The following is a 17,090-nucleotide window of genomic DNA, read 5'->3' as shown; positions in this document are numbered from 1 at the left end:
GAAATCGTCCCATCACTATATTCTATATTAACCCCTAACTAGGGATCGAGCGGATACTATAACATTTAGTTCGCTGTACCTTATCATAAAAGTCCATACAAAATTTCATCTAGGTCGGACCTGTAGTTGCCGAGAAAAAGTGAAAGGGACAAATAGAGGTACTAAGAGAAATATAATACAGACTAGATTTTTTTAGCCAATTAAAACAGGCAAAATTTATAGGCCGTTGACTTAAAATGAGTGTTTCATATCAAATTGATGGTTCTATATGGTTAATTTTGTTAGCAATTTCTGCATTATATACTAATGCAGATAATACATATTAATCCTTAACATCATCGAACGAATACATTAATAATTTATTCGCTGCACCTTATCATAACAAAGGTCCATTCTATATTTAAGCCAGATCGGTCAGTAATTTCCGAGCAAAGTGGAAGGGGCAGACATACAAAGAAAACTATAATATATATATATACTTAATAGATACAGCTAAAATTACTAAGGTGGAAGAGCTCCATCCAAGCGACCATTGTAAAGACATGGAAAATGCAAGAATCGTAGGGAGGCTAGTCTCTATTTAAATTATACAGAAAACCAAGAGTCGTTTCAAGCGTGAGATCAATGATGAATGGACGTTGCGATAACGCAAAGTAATTTGCAACGGTTATCTAAATAAACAGAGATTGTCGGAAAGACTTTCTATCACTTTGGAATCATGGGAAAATTACATGTTGTTGCTAGCGAGACTATAACCGTTAATTTGGGCAAATGTTTTGTGGTTTGAGAGGAGAATGGGTTACATTAAGAAAAAGAAGAAAAAAATGTAAAAAGAAAAAAAAGCAGACAATGAAAGAAAGAAGGCGTCTACGTATTGAATTAAAGACAGACAGAAGGGGAGATAATTAAGAAAAGAATACCTTTTAAAGGTTACCTAGCAAATTTTGTCAACGTTTCCTAGTGTTTTTGTTATTTTTTTTTTTTTTTACAAAATTAAAGTACCTCGGTACGTTCTAAAACTAAGGCCTCCTATTTTTTAATTCAAAAACTAAAACACTGAAAAGCTAGGAAAACAGGAGTGGTACTATTAAAACGAGCAACCTTTTGTGTTTCTGAATTTATTTTTCCACATAATCACCATCATTCTCAGCGCACTTTTGCTATCCTCTTTTGATGTTTCAGGCGTAAAAGTTCGAAGCGTGCTTCGTTACTTACATTTCTGTCGCCACTCTGAAATTGACGAACTCATCTACTAACTGTGCTAACACCAACTGCATCGGCTTCGTACACGTCCAACAGGTGCGTTTAATGTTGACCATCACATTTTTGATCGTCAATTTTAAATTTTATTGCTCTATTTTGTATATTGAGCTTTTTATTGTCTCGGTATGGTTCTAATATCAATTATTACCGAAAGGATAAAACGCTAGCATCTGCAGATATTTAAAAATTAATATAGTAATAATATATACTAGCGGGACCTGTGGAAATTCCACAGAGGACTGATTCATATGTAATATATTAATGTCGGCATTCTGTAGATATTCAGGGTAAATGGAGACGCTCTGATATTATTGTTGCTCTTTTGTTAAAACTGCAAAAGTATTTATCCAAGCTAGCAGTGACGCCCAACCTAGCCAGGTCGTAAAATATGCTTAAATATGATATTTTAATTCTTGCATATTTCGTATATATTATTATAGAGTTAATGTTTTATCGATTTCAAAAATAACGATTTCAAAAATAAAAAATATATCCATATGACTTGCGTTCATCAGTTTTAATCGAAACCGAATCGCAAACTTAAACGAAGACTTATGAAGAATTCTTGATAAAATTATTTTTACAAACGTAGATTGGAGTGTCATTAGCTATAATCGAAACCGAAACCAAAACTTATGAGGAATTATTGGTAAAATTATTTATAAAAACATTGATTACTTAAGTGACATCAGTTATAATCGAAACCGAAACCAAAATTATAAAGAATTCTTAGTAAAATTGTTTATAAAAAAATTAAATGACATGGGTTCTATCAGCTATAATCGAAACCAAAAATTATTATTTAACATGGGAAGAATGGTGTTTAAAATAACTTAAACGTAATACAGAAATGAACGATGTAAAAAATACGCAGATATATCAAAATTTGATTTTAACTATAATAAGTATTATGGTATCTGTTCAGTGCACATTTACCTATAAGTATGGGCAACCACTTATAATTCAGTAACTGTAAATTCTTTTTTCAAAACTAATCAATTATAATAAACCGAACGACTCATAGAAATCTATCTATATTCTTTTTTCATTTTAATATACTTTAATAGAAATGTTTCTGTTACGTAAAAAAAAAACATTTTCTTTACGTCACAAGTGTCAGGCTCATATATGAATTCCATAGTTAATATAACATACTGACCCAACGGGTCACGGGTAGTCTAGCATAGTAATAAATGTCTCCTGTAAGTAACAATATATTTTATCTTCATACCCATTTAATAATATATACCAGCGGGACCTACGGAAATTCCACAGCGGCGTCTTTCATATGTATTATATTGTTGATGAGCATTATGTGGACGTTCAGCATGAATGGAAACCCTGCGATATTGTTATAGCCCTTTTTTTAAACTGTAAAATATTTAAGTAATCTGGTTAATGTTGTAGCAGACTATATCTGGTTATTATGGTTTATCTCCAATGTCCTTATAGGAGTCTATGACATATTTCCATTGTATGGGCGCCCGTCGCGAACGGAAACTCCACGATATTATTATGCCATGTTTATACAGAACAGATACTACCCTTGAACCCTAGCCAGAAGACTAAGAAAGTATATTTTAGTATCACGCACGGCCCAAAAGTGACACCATTTTTTTTATTTATTTTTATTTTATTTTATTTATTAATTTATTTATTTATTTACATTGTGTCTTTGATGATGAAGAGATCCTCTTGATTAAAGAAGGAGGATAGAAGGTGATAATTAGGGCTAGGACAACAGCATATTTTTTTTATTGTTTTCACTCTCGAGTATGTTGATATCTAATATGTTTTATATAGAGTGATGTGGTTTTCGGTTGATTAACTGTGTCTGTGTTGGATATGTACTCGAGAGTCAAAACAATGAAAAGAATATGCTGTTGTCATAGCCCTAGCGATAACATACTACGAACATTAAATTATACTAATTTAATGTTCGTCGTTGTTATCACCTTCTACCTTCCTTTTTAATAAGTAGGATATGATAATCTAATAATTTATAATTTGAAAAACCTGACATACATGTACGTTAAATGTGCTACAGTATTAATATATAGATTCCCAATATAAAACATGAATTAGCATTATTTATAAATACATTCTTTATATATATCATTGAATAATTTACACACGCATACACATCTATATCTATATAATTATGAAAGTCAGATCAGCTTTCTTGGGCGTTTAAACCGTCTATCCGGTTTGTGATTTCCGGTTTTAAAAAATTCGTCTGCTTACCTATTTCGTGGCCGCCCTGTCTTAAGTTCGATATTAAAAGCCAATTCTGTTATTCAAAGCATACATAAGGTAAACAATATTTTTTGTTTTAACTTATTTTAACGTGTTTTCCTTGCACATAAACCTTATTGAGTTTTAAAAAAACTGATTTAAATATAAATATACAGTATATAACTATAACCATGTTTATAATCATATTTACTGCTTTTAGTAGCGCTCATGTGGATTCTTAAGATTTATATTTTTTCAGGCTGTGCTTAAAAATATTTTCTTTTCAAGGAGGTAAAAACTTGGTTTTAATGCTGCTTTTAGTAGGGCCTCCTTAATTTTAATTAGAGCTTGCAGTAGTGCTCTGGAGGCTTCCTACGTATTATTTGTCACTCATCACTTAAAAAATGTTTTCTCAAGTTTTCAAAGCAACAAACAATGATAAATCTCAAAATCATTTTTATTTTGAATATTTTTCAGATCACCCTTCAATGGTCAACGGATAGACTAGTACTATTTAAAAAGTAGCGCGGGTCGTTAAATGCAAAAAAAAAACATCTTTTAAAACGTCGTAAGCAAATAAAGTAATAATGACAGAAGTGGGGGCAGACCGAACTTTCCTCAAAGTGAAAAGTCGCAAAAAAAAAGAAAACAGAATATTATTAATGGCGGGGCGGGGACTGAAGGAACCTACATCAAATCGGGGCTGTAAATCGGTTCTGAAAATGGGGAATCGATTTACTAGAACGTCTATGTGAGACTGAACTCCCTTCCAAATCTTTATATATTGATTGTTTGAATTTTTTATAATCTGATAGCTTAGTGTCCAATAATCCGCAAATATAGTTGAAAAACGAAAAGGACAAAATTGTAAGGGGGTACCGATTGTTCAGGTGCACCTACATATTTATTTTAGTTTTTTTTACTCAAGTTGTGTGTGATTTTTTTTAAACTACGTTTTTTGTGTTCAAAATTATTTATGTACGATTATCTTATTTGTATTTTTCATTGCAAATTGGAATTGTTTAAAAAACACACACAAAGCAACTGTTTTTCTAATGTAAGAAAAATCTATTTGATCAATTTACATATTTAAAAAATATTTGGGTTGTTTTTACGTAGCGTAGTTTATCCCCTAAAAAGAAATCAAAATCTATTTTTATTTTCACTAATGCGTTTTGACAGCCTTTAAAGATAATATAAAAGAAGGATATTTTTTTAATCATTAAAATTTAACATTTTAGCATTAGGATCACTTTCCTATATAAATTTTATGTAAAATGAGACACACTTCTTGGCGACATAGCGAGACAAGTAATCGCTAGTATTTGTGTTTCAAGTTTCGTGGCGGTGGTTGGGGCAAAACAGGGAAATGAAATGAGGTGGAGTCATAAGTTTCAAACATTTTTAAAATACCTAGAAACATTTCAAAACGTGTGTGGCGATACTTTTCATATTTTTTTTTTAATATTTGCTTTGAAAAGGTTAAATATTACTTAATCAGTAAATTATTATTTCGTGATATTTTTAAGGCTGTTAACACACACACACACACACACACACACATACACACACATACACACACACACACACAATAAGATGAACCTGTACAATGCACACTCCCTCGTTGTATATTTCCCTTTGTTTTTTGTTTTTTTTGTTGTTTGTTTATTTTCATTTATTTATTTATTTATTGCAATTTTTTGCAACGAATTACACCCATATTACATAAAAGATTTTTTAATTTAATCTAAGGGCAATGATGTTAAGACATTTATTATTCAATATATTCCGTATTGTTTTTACTGGTCGCCATGTTTTGGGGGGTATTTTTTCGTGTGCGCGTGCATTCATTTTTTTTTTTTCGCGCGCGTGAAATTGAGTCTTGTTTTCACTGGAGTCTGGTTTTCACTGATTGCTTTCGCGCGCGTGCATTCAATTTTTTGTGTGTTTATACATAAATTCTGTATACTCACTTGCACTTTTATAATTTAACTCCGTACAGTCACTATTCCATAGCTAGCTGTAACATATACTAACCCCACAGTTCACGGGTAGTCTGGTATATGTATATATATATATATATATATATATATATATATATATATATATATATATATATATATATATATATATATATATATTGTTGAGCGCTCCGGTCGAGGGAATTATAATTCGCCTTTTGTGAATTTTTGAAAGCCAGAAAGAAATATAGATAATGGCTTTCGCGTTTACATTCCGTTCCATATGCCACCACAACAACTCGGTTTATTTAATTTCCCGCGCCTGTCAGCCACGTGGTTCAATTACGGCGCGAATGTTTTGGGAAAACGTCGACCAAAAGATCCTGAAAGGCGTACGCTTGTCTGAGGTCAGCCAGAAAACTGAGAAGCCAGCCTCTGTTTGGAGAAAATCCGACTGGCCAAGATTTTATTTATTCATTTTTCTTTTGTGCCGGAATCATGCTCTATTGTATCGGTGAGACTTTGTATTGTGTTCAGCTTTAAAATAGAAGAAAATCTTACTTATACAGAATTGAAATACATCTAAAGATTGAGTACTACTGCCACATCTGGCGGTGGGGGGCTGCTACGAGCACTTTTCCTGCATGGACTGAGTAAAAACAAGGTTTGAAATCTAGTAGTTCATGTCCCTTTCTCCTGCTTACTACGTGTTTTTCATAGAAGAAACGTTGTGATCCTATCTCTACTCTATTTTGTTTTCATGGCAAGTGCTCGACGTAGTTTAATTCTAGAGTTCCCCTGAAAAAATTCACGGCAAACTACTATCAGAAATTTCCTTTACTCTCTATTTATTTCTATAACTGAACGAAAATTCCATGAGCAAAGTTTTTTACTCCAGAAGTGCTCGTCTGTGGAATACAATACCGTGGAGCTGCTTCCCAGTTGACTATCACATAGTTGTTTCCAAGTCACACGTAAACGATTTCTAATTGAGCTGTCCTCTTAAATAATTAATTTTCAATTTCCGACATCGATGGTCATCATGTTCTTGTGTCACTTAACACTCAATAACCTTGAGCCAAGAACGTGATCCTTGAGTGGCCTTGAGTAGCCTCCGAGCCTTAATAAACGGTGATTTTGTAGTATGTAAAGAATAATTTGTTTCTTAAGCTTTGTCTGTTTTTTGTTTGTTTCTTTGCGCCGTGAATCAGCATTCAAGATATCGGTAATATAACTAAGAAAGAGAAAGCAGGGATGATATAATTTTGGACAGAAAGACCGAAAAAGAAAGCAAGAACAAAATGCATGTCACGACTGATGAAATATAAAGTGCAAAGGATATAAAACGCAATAAAAAGGAAGGAAGTTGGATAAAAGAAAGAACGAAAGAATGAAGGTAAGAGATAGGAATCAGGATACTTATACGAAAGAAATTGAGGAAGTGAGAAAGAAAGGGGCGAAATAATAAGACTTAGAAAGAAAAAAAAAAGAAAGAAAGAAATTGAGGATGGAAGAAAGAAGGAAACCAACGAAAAACTAAGACTTAGTAAGGAAAGAAAGAAAGAAAGAAATTGAAGAAGGAAGAAAGAAAGGAACCAACGGAATACTAAGACTTGGAAAAAAGGTAAGGAAAGAAAGAAAGAAAGAAATTGAGGAAGGAAGAAAGAAGGAAACCAACGAAATACTAAGATTTAGAAAGAAAGTAAGAAAAGAAAGAAAGAAAGCAATTGAAGAAGGGAGAAAGAAGGAAACCAACGAAATACTAAGACTTAGTAAGGAAAGAAAGAAATAAAGAAAGAAAGAAAGAAATTGAAGAAGGGAGAAAGAAAGGAACCAACGGAATACTAAGACTTGGAAAAAAAGTAAGTAAAGAAAGAAAGAAAGAAAGAAATTGAGGAAGGAAGAAAGAAGGAAACTAACGAAATACTAAGACTTAGAAAGAAAGTAAGAAAAGAAAGAAAGAAAGAAAGAAAGAGGAAATAAAGAAAGTAACAAAATATAAGTAAGCTACAAAATGACAAAATAAATAAAAGAAATAGTGAAAAGTTACACAAAAGGGAAGAAAGGGAAGAAAGTCCCGGCATATAACAACAAAAAAGAGGGAAGGAAAGGATTGTTAGATGCAAGGAAAAAAAAGGAAAAAAGAAACAAAAGGGGGGAGGAACACAGACAAATGAATGAAAGAGAGCAGAAAAGGCAGAATAAAACGAACTGAGTCACGGAATTTCAAACGGAACTCTTGTATTTAATCCACTAGGGTAGCATATTCTCGTTCCATCAGCCATACCAGTTTTAAGTTTTAAGTAGTTCTGCAATTACACGTCACTGAGGATTGTACCTTAAACTTCCAAAAGGGTGTCATTTACAATTTAATTTTACCAAATCATTTTATCCGTTACGCCTAGGGTCGTTACGGACAATTCTAGTGTTAAGGTACTCCGAATACTCCAAATAATACGGACTCGTTTTTGTTTTTGTTGGGTTTTTTGTTTTTTGTTTTTTGTAATTACATGTCCAAACTAATCTCATAACGTAATCATCTATTCTTTTAATTTGTATTAATTCCTGTCAATTATCCAACGCAGCCTTCTCTTTCACTCTATTCCGACTCCTCTATCTTCTGGACACATCCGATAACGTGACTTTTAAATCAACCTTTTTAAAAAAATCACATCTTGAGACGGCATCCACCGACAGCCGGACTTTCTCTCTTCATCCTTTTAATTCATCCGCTCTTCTCAACCAATTATCCATCTTGACATTCTCCATCATGTAAGAGCGCGGGAAAGCGTCGAGGTTCTGAATTTTAACCAATTCCACCGGCCAGTCGCGATTCTATCTCTTGGAGATGATATCACAACGTGTCTTTTGTTTGCATTCAAAATGTATGCACGTTTTAAGAGAAAGATGGGGAGAGAGTGAAGAAAGAGAGCGAAAGAGAAAGAAAGAAAGAGAGTGAAAATAGAAAAAGGGAGAGAGAAAGAGAGAAAGATAAAGAATGTGTGTGTGTGTGTGTGTGTGATGTGTGTAAACTTCGCAAATAGATAAACGTATTAATGTCTAACGTCGTAGATTGCCAAGAATTAAGGCCCAGATGGACAGATATATATATATATATATATATATATATATATATATATAAAGAGAGAAAGAAAGAAAGACAGACAGACAGACAGACAGAGACAGAGAGATAGAGGTGAGAGAAAGTTTGCATATGCGTGTAACACATTCTTTCTTAAAACTCGTTATACTTATGTCTAATTTCGTAGGGTACCAAGATTTCAAGAACCAAACGATAACATTACAATCTTTTTATACGCTTTTTCTTTATAGCCGCCATTTCAAATCACGTGACCTCTTTTATCTGTTCCCTATTTCTTTCCTTCAATTATTCTCTCATTTTTTTTTTTTTTTTTACTATCGCTCTTCTTTCTATCTTTTCGTTTAACAGGTTAATGCAGTTTTTTAATTTTTTGTTTTTTTGTTTTTTTTAAGCATTGTATATAGCGGAAATTCGTAGAGACCAAGTTAACCCTTATCCTTCAATGCAGATGAAAATAACGAATTGACAAAATTTGAAACAAATTAAGACATACAACGTCAAAGTCTCGTGATATACAGGGCTACACATTTTAACTAAAACCCAACGCATATCTGATAAAGGTTGATTTTCCTGAAATATTATATAATACGGAATTACCATCCAACCATACTGAACAAAATGCAAGTATATATATATATATATATATATATATATATATATATATATATATATATATATATATATATATATACATATATATTTATTGTACTAGCAGGGAGCCCTGACGTTGCCTGGGATTGAATGATAATAAACGAATGTTTTACTCTCCAATATTTTTATTGTCATCGAAATCGCTGAAATAGCTCAATCAAATCAATAGATTGCCTACTTTAGTTGGAGGCCCATTACGATGCAGCGGGAGGAAATTTATATGCATCTCCACAGTGAATTATTCCACAATAAATTGTTGTCTACATTGCACTGTAGAGAACTGACTGCTCATTTTATAAAATTATTTTTATATATATAATGGCTTGTATTAACGTTTAAAATGCAAAAGTCAAGTATCATGCTTCAGTTGTGCTCTAAACAGAAACATTCATTTCGAACGCGCCCTACTAAGAAACGTATTGTCGATTTTATATATCTGTCTTTGCTGCTTGCGCGGTGATAATGGCTTGAATTTAAGTTTAAAATGAAAAGGTAAAGTATTATGGTTCAATTGTTTTTTAAACTGAAGCATTTATTTGGAATGTGCCCCTGCATATCAAAGAACGTACTGTTGATTTTATATATCGTGTCTTTCGGCTTGTGTAGTAATAAAACTTCTTAAATGTACTTGTGGTGTAAGGCTGTGTAAGATGTTAACTTTCTTTCATCGGATTGCTTCGATTATCGATACTTATCGAAAATATTCCGATACAAAACCTACCTAAGAACACTGCCGGTACCTTCGTCTGAAATTTCTATAAAAATCGATCCAGCCGTTTTCGACTCCATAGGAAACGAACTCGTTCAACACTTTGCGCCTGTATAAGTGGTGACTATTTAGTAAACACATTTCAAATATAATAAAATAATAATAAATAAATAACTGCGTACGAAAAAAATCTTAGTTGGATTATTACTACGCGGAAATTTATTCTTAGAGATAGAGGAGGGAGAAAGAGAGAGTGAGCGAGAGTAGGAGAGAGAGAGCAATGAAGAGAGAGGAAACAGAAGGAGAGAGAAAGAGAGAAAGAAGAGAGAAGAAGCAAGGGATAGAAGAACGAGAGAGGAAGAGCAAGAGTGAAAGCGAGTGATGAGGTGGGAGAAGAGGAAAGGAAAGAGAAAAGGGTAAGAGAGATAGAGAGAGATTACCAAAGAGGGAGAGAGAGAGAGAGAGAAAGAGCTTGAGAGCAAGATATGGATAAATAGAAGGAGGGGGTATGATAGAGAAAGAGGAAAGGGTGGACATTGTTGGGGAGAGGTAGTATCATCATTATGTCAATTTATATTATTTCGATTAATCGAATTATTGTTCTCATTTGGACTGCTGTTCTCACAACGTTTTGGCCGATGTGTAATGTTATGACCCTTTTAGGCTGTGATCATAGCGTAGTATCTGTTAACTGTGGCAAGCGGGGTCAAGGGTCAAAGCATTATTATTATTGTTGTATTATTATTAATTGATTTGAGCGATGGATGGTCGCTGGATCAGTTATTATGATTAGAAGAATAAACAATTACATTGGGGAAGAAATTATTGACGTGTGAATCGCAAAAGGAATGTGAAAATAAAAAGTAGATGTAAACATCATTTTGGGGTTTGAATAAACAAATAACTAGATGTGGACATTAGGGTGATCTGAGACACGTAATTAGGTTACATAAGAGAACACGTGATGTAGTTAGTTTTGGAGAGATTCAGAGAGTTGAGATTTGATCACCAAAGCGGACAGACGTCTAGACAGGGGTGGACTGACAGCTAGGAGCGGGCTGTAAGAATAGAAAATGTAGACGGACTGCAGATCCTGTGAAAACCATTTGAGACAACTGTAATAAATTTATATTATAAAAATATAAAGAGTTGTTTTATGGTTTCACAAGTAAGAACAGACGTCTCAATTGGATGGTGCTGATCGTTTTATGGTTCGTCACGGAGCAGCGGAAGATAGAAGAACTCTTCAAGAAAAAGGTATGAAGCATATATTATTCTTCTTACATATGAACTGTAAAAATATCCCGTGTGATAAGTCTGATATAACATGATTCAGTTTACACGTCAATATCATGTCCTCCTGGCTAAACAACATACATACGATTTATATGTTTATTATCTGCCCGTTAGAAGAACAATATCTCACACCCACTAGATAACACATGACACGTTTTAATATATCTCTCTGTTAATATATCATATGTAACCTCCGCCCTTTTTCAGCTCTCTTTTGTCAAACTTGGAAATCTTTCTGTCAAAGTCTGGACTCTGTACGAAATTCCGAACAAAACTCTTTATTGAATCCACCAAAGTAGTGCAGTAGAACCCCGAGATACAGGGGCCCAAGGATACGGTTTTTTCCGGTTACGATGTGAAATGATGTTTTTCCGGCCCCTGGTTACAGTATTTGCCCCACTTTACGGTATTATTCATAATGTTATTTGATTATATATATGTGTATTATATACTGTACTGTATTTTGCTACTAATTTTAATGCCGTATCCCAGGGTTCTACTGTATATCTTGGTTCCATTAACACATACCAAGTAAATGCTAGAATCAATTCACAGTTGTACTCTTAGTACCACTTGCACTGAAGATTACACATTTAACCTCCAGACGAGTGTCTAAATTTGAAAAACAAAATAACCGAAGCATCCAAGTTTTCTTAACTGAAATTCATTTTCTTACTTTCTTTTCGATAACGATGACTCCGTTCCTTGCTACATTCTTTCTTACTTTATCCCTGAACATATTCGGAAAAGTACTCGGAAATAAATGTCGATGTTACGAGAAAAATGAGTCGAGTTATGTTTTGTCCTACATTCATTACGAAGTAGACTGCATACAATGTGTGGGTCCTGTTTATAAACGTGGGTAACGTTACATATAGAAAGAGGGACAGACAAAGAGAAATATAATATAGATTAGATGACATTGGATGACGTCATAAATTATTTGGGCAATATTAAAAAGACTAGATGACACCTGACACGAAGGCTCATGTAAATTTTAATTAATAATATGCTTAGTTCAGTATATCCCCGTCAGGGAAGATGACGACGTTAGGTTTCTGCAGCTGTTGCATGGAGGTATTGACGTCCTCCTATATACAGCGCCTAGAATTCCCAGATTGGTCACCCACCTGGTACTGACCAGGCTCAACGTTGCTTAACTTCGGTGATCTGACAAGAACCGGCGTGTCAACGTTAATGTTCTGTATGGTGGTGGATAATAAGGAGAAAAAGACGAGTAGAATCGGAAGAAGAATATGAATGAAAAGGGAGAAGAACAAGATGAAAATGATGGAGAAGAAAATATGAAGATGAAGAAGAGAAAGTTTATCAAAAAGCAAAAAGACGAAAATGAAGATGAAGAGGAAGTAGATGATGATGATGATGATGATGATGATGATGATGATGATGATGAAAGATAAAGCAGAGGGTAGAGGAGGGGAAGATACAGAACGAAAATTAGAAAAAGATAATGAAGATAAAGATGTAAAATAAGGAGACGAAGAAATAAATGGCAAGGAATGAGAAGAACAATAGGAACTAGATTACGAAGAAGAAAACGAAAAATATGACGGAAGTAGTAGTAGTAGTAGTAGAGAAGAAGAAGAAGGAGGAGGAGGAGGAGGAGGAGAAGGAGGAGGACGACGAGAAGAGAAGAAAATAAAAAACAAATAATACAACGGTAGTAGTAGTAGTAGTAGTAGTAGTATAAGAAGAATAAGGAGGAGGAGAAAAAGGAGAAGAAAGAGAAAAAACGAAAAGAAACGAATAAAATGATAGTAGTAGTAGAAAAAGAAAATGAAAAAAAGAAGAATTCTGTAAGAAAAAAAGAAAAACGAGAAGAAAGAATAATGAATAAACGCAACAAGAAAATAAAAATGATAAAATTAAAACAAAAAAACGACAATCATAATGATAAAAAATCGATAAGGCCGTCAACAAGACAACAGCAACGAGACCCACGAAATTACGAAGTAATTATGAAAATAAAAGAAAGAACAAATACTAATCGTGAAGACGGGCTGAGGGGGTGGGAGCGGCAGACATGTGAGTAACTATGCAAATGTAGAACGTCGCATTTCATGTGTTATCAGTTCTAATCATCGGACGGGGTTCATTATTGGACGACAGGGAGGTCGTTGCATCTGGCAGACAATGGCCACTGGTGTTGGGTAATGGATTGAGTTAGTTTGCATCGGGGGAGGGGCAAGTGAGAATAAATTTAGAGATAGAAAGTCGATAGAGATCTGGCCTTCGGGCTAGGATCAGAGTGTAGTATCTGTTCTGATGCTACACTAAATTTAATTTGCTTTTAGTCAATGTAGGGAAACCCCTTCTATACTAAGGCAATTTTTATTTTTGAAATACTGACAGCGTGCCCCTTTTCGAGAAGCTGATTACCCCTACATTAAAAACAACCTTGTGTCAAATATTGGTCTTGTTGGAAAGCAATTAAATACCAATAGAAAAGAAGGCGGATAACGTAAGAAACAAAACTAAAAACATAAAAGTTGAGAAAAACGAATGACGGGAAGTACGAAAATGAAAAAAAAACTCGAACGAATAAAGAAATAAACAATGAATGACAAAGGGAAGAACAAAGCAAGATAGAAAAAAAGATAAGAAAGAAGGAAATATAAATAAAAATTTAAAAAACCCACACATATATATAGAAAAGCATTATACGTATATATAAAAGCATGGCTCAGAAGCTAAGGAACGAGGGTGGAGAGTTGTATGTTTTAGTTTCGATTCTAGCTGATGGCACCTAAGTCATATATATATATATATATATATATATATATATATATATATATATATATATATATATATATGTTTCGTGGTTAAATTTTAAATTCGGAAAAAAAAAAACATATAGAGACATATACTCGATTTAAGAATTTATTGCTTGACAAAAGGAATATATCTAAGGGGTTATTTTAATGTCCTTAACCACGAAACTTATATATAGCTCTATTCTTAAATATTGAGCTTTTCCTTAGTAGCTAGAATCTCCTTGAAAGTATTACTTCAAGTAATATCTATCAGGATTTTTCATCGTAATTCTATCAGTGTCTTATCTCGCTTATATATATATATATATATATATATATATATATAGTAAGTTATAAAGTATATATGGCGATTAAGCTACACTGAATATTCCGCGTTTCATCCACTCTAGGACACTTTAGGCTTATGCGCATACGCCTGAAGAGTCCTAGAGTGGATGAAACGCGGAATATTTAGTATAGCTTAATCGACATATATATTTTATAACTTACTAACTAGCTCTACCTACGTATTGAGCATTTTTGAAGTAAATACTTCAAGTTTACGCATAAATTTATACTTTCGTATATTAATTGTATGTGAGTAAATTAAGTAGTTATATATATATATATATATTTAAATCTTTTATATATATAAGAACATTTAGAACATCTGAAGGAACCACATATCTGGAATGAAGCCCTGAAAACAAAAGAAAAAAACCTCCAAACATGGAAAACTCTTATTAAAAAGAGAAAAATGGCCTACTACCGTGCAGTCAAATGCAGCGACACCGCCCTAACCTACAGGACATTTTTAACCATGGAGGAGCAGTTTATCCCAAACAAATTCCGAGAAAAATTCACACCACAAGACACAGAGGAGCAGAAGAAAATTTTTAAAAAAGCCCTAAACATATCAAAACTACAAGCTGAAATCGACATACAGGAGGACAGAAAGATACACCTCACAGAGGAATACACCAAAATCGACGATTAAATACTCACCGACATCAGAAAACTATGCCCCAAGGAAACCCACCAATTCCTTGGAATCTGAATGCAGAGAAGAGGGGGTAAAATCCAAAAGAATTATCGAAAGGAAGATAACCTGGCTAAAGAATCTACCAGAAAAAGAAAAAAACGAACAAGTACCGAACATGACCAGTCAAACCTACCAAAAACCGAAACATACCCGATTCCAACAGCTGGAGAGATTCCAAAACAAAGGTAAGAAACGAGACACACATCACTCTCAAACATACCCACACAACAGACCCAAACACACATAACGAAACGACCGGAACATATTCATACCATACACCCATCCCCACCAACAAACTCAACCAAAACTCCCATATAGAACACCACACATCCACACAAGAACACTAGCACCATACAAACACAAATACTACTACCAAAATTCTCCAAAAAACAACATATCAACAACTGACAACACACTACCACATGACAATACTAAAAGATACAACCTCCCACAACAATACGAAAATAGTTACTACCAACCACGTCACCCAACTCAGCCAAGAACCCACTATCTCTTACCCACCCCACCCACACAAACCACCAAAATATCCTCCTACTTAACAACCCCCACCGTAACAACCCAATGGAACTAAACCATCCCTATAGATACCACCCAACACAAAACAATCTTTACAACACCCACCCCCAGTACCCCACAGTACAAAACCGACCCCAAAAATACCCCCACACAAACACAACCAATCCGAATACCCCAGGTACCATCATAACCCATACATCCCTACAAAACGACACAACCAACCTCCCAACCGAATCAACGAAACTAACGACCCTCACAATCATTTTTTAGGAATCCCTCACAAAATGACAACACCAGACTAGACAACAAAAAACCCAAAGTCATCAACCGATCTACAGAGACACTTACAAAGGACGAAATTGAAGTACTAAAACTAGGCCTCAAATTCTGCCCAACTCCCAGAAGTAACATAGCAGAGTTAAAGAAAGACCTCAAAGAATTTGAACGCAAATTTAGACTCATAGATATACTTAACGACAGTGATAACACAACAGACGACTCTCTAGTGAAGAACAAATCAACATACTTCCCCAACAAACATAACAACACAAAAGAACTAAATACTTTCTTTGAAACGCTCTGGAACCTCAACCCCCAACAAAAAAAGAACCCCACCAGTAATCTAACACGAAAACAAAATCAAGCACTTAAAAAAATCCAACACAATAACAACTTAGTTATAAAGGAAGCAGACAAAAGTAGTGCAGTAGTTATAATGAATAAGAACTTCTATAAAACAAAAATTTTAGAATCACTAGGGAACGAAAATTATTACAAACCAATTAGCTCTAACATAGACGACACAACCATATCTAAAATAACAAAACTCTGCACAACATACAATAGTACATTAACTAAAAAAGAAAAAGACTTCCTTACAAACTTCACAACAAAAACAAACATCTTCTATGGGCTACCCAAAATACACAAATCTAACCAGGTAAGACATGCCATCAACACACAAAAGTCGGAATACATAAGCACCCCAAACCCCAACGACCTCACATTAACACCCATAGTAGCAGGACCATCATGCCCAATAAGCAGACTTAGCAACCTAATAGATATACTATTACAGCCCTTCACCAATCTAGTCAGAAGTTTTGTAAGAGATAACACACTCTTCCTTAGCTCCCTACCACAAACAGTAGACGATGGGACTATACTAGCCACATTCGACGTTAGCAGCCTATATAGCAATATCCCACACAATCTAGGAAAAGAAGCTATCGCATATTGGATTGACAAACATACACAGACTTTACACCCCAGATTCAATAAACAATTCGTGATTGATAGCATCGACATAATCCTCAATAACAACTCCTTCCAATTCAATAAAGACAACTACATCCAAATACTAGGCACAGCAATGGGTACCAAAATGGCACCGACATATGCCACCCTTACACTCGCCTTCCTAGAAGAGACCCTTTATGAAAGGATAGACCAAAAGTACGGGCACAATATAAAAACACTCTTCATAAAATCTTGGAAAAGATACCTAGACGACTGCTTT

Source organism: Euprymna scolopes, chromosome 40 (assembly GCF_053919585.1).
Source record: "Euprymna scolopes isolate OS-2025 chromosome 40, ASM5391958v1, whole genome shotgun sequence".
Lineage (NCBI taxonomy): Eukaryota > Metazoa > Mollusca > Cephalopoda > Sepiida > Sepiolidae > Euprymna > Euprymna scolopes.
The sequence above is the reverse complement of the archived record's forward strand: the minus strand, read 5'-3'. Positions refer to the sequence as shown.